Raw genomic sequence first — 967 nt, forward strand, 5'->3', positions numbered from 1 at the left:
AACAACAACAACAACAAAGCAGATAGAGAGAAATACTGTTAGCTGATGGTACATGGAGGGGATTATAATCAATGTAATTATACAAGGTATATGATTTATTGAATGTAAAACTGATGATATGCCCTGTAAACTTTCACTCAATCCACAATAAAACCTTACATTTAAAATATATATATATATATATCGCTTCTTTAAATTTAAATGTTTCTCCCAGTTCAGAAGCACTTCCTGGGGAAATATCACATATTCCAGAGAAGGGTCAGGATAGCCACCACAGAAAATTATTTTCCATATACTTCAATTCCTGAATGAAAAACTCCAATTCCAATGGATGAGGTGTATTTGTTCATACAGTACATACAGTACACATTGAGCACCGCCGACTAGTTAGTCACCATCTTTCCTCACAACCACCACTTCATCTTTAAGCTCAGTCTCCATTGAGCTGGATACTGCTCCCAGCCCCATCAATGTTTCAAGCGACCTCAGCCCGCATCGGCCAAGGTAAGAGCATATAGCATCTGGGTGGCTCTAGGGGTCACCAGCAGCGCCCTCAGCATGGATGGGGCCAAACAGGTGGCCCTTCATGTCTTAATGACCTTTTGCTTTTCTGCCTGTATGATGTTCTTGATGTCATTCCACAACTCTTATAGTCTTTGGTCATTAGTGTCTAATACGGCAAATCTGTTCTTGAGATGATCTCTCTAGAGTTAATGTTTGAATGCAAAATATTGATGCAAAAAATTATCTTTTCAAAATATAGACAAAGAAAAAGGTAGACATGGATTCTTTGGAAATAAAAGCAGATTGCTGCATCTTTTGTCAAGGATTTTTAAAAGATGTTATTATCTCAGTATTATGTACTCAAATAATATTGTCTATCAATATTATTTCCATTCTTAATAATGGCAGAGAATCTGATCCCAGGGAGTTGTAGAGTTAATATATTCAGAAAAAAAAAAAAAAA

General features: G+C 36.3%; 1 pseudogene; it reads right to left on the reverse strand.

Moving 5' to 3' along the window:
- LOC102811018 overlaps positions 1–371 on the reverse strand; it is a 5,975-nt pseudogene extending 5,604 nt beyond the window's left edge.
- Positions 372–967: the final 596 nt, after the last annotated feature.

This window comes from Chrysochloris asiatica, unplaced genomic scaffold, assembly GCF_000296735.1.
Source record: "Chrysochloris asiatica unplaced genomic scaffold, ChrAsi1.0 scaffold00117, whole genome shotgun sequence".
NCBI lineage: Eukaryota > Metazoa > Chordata > Mammalia > Afrosoricida > Chrysochloridae > Chrysochloris > Chrysochloris asiatica.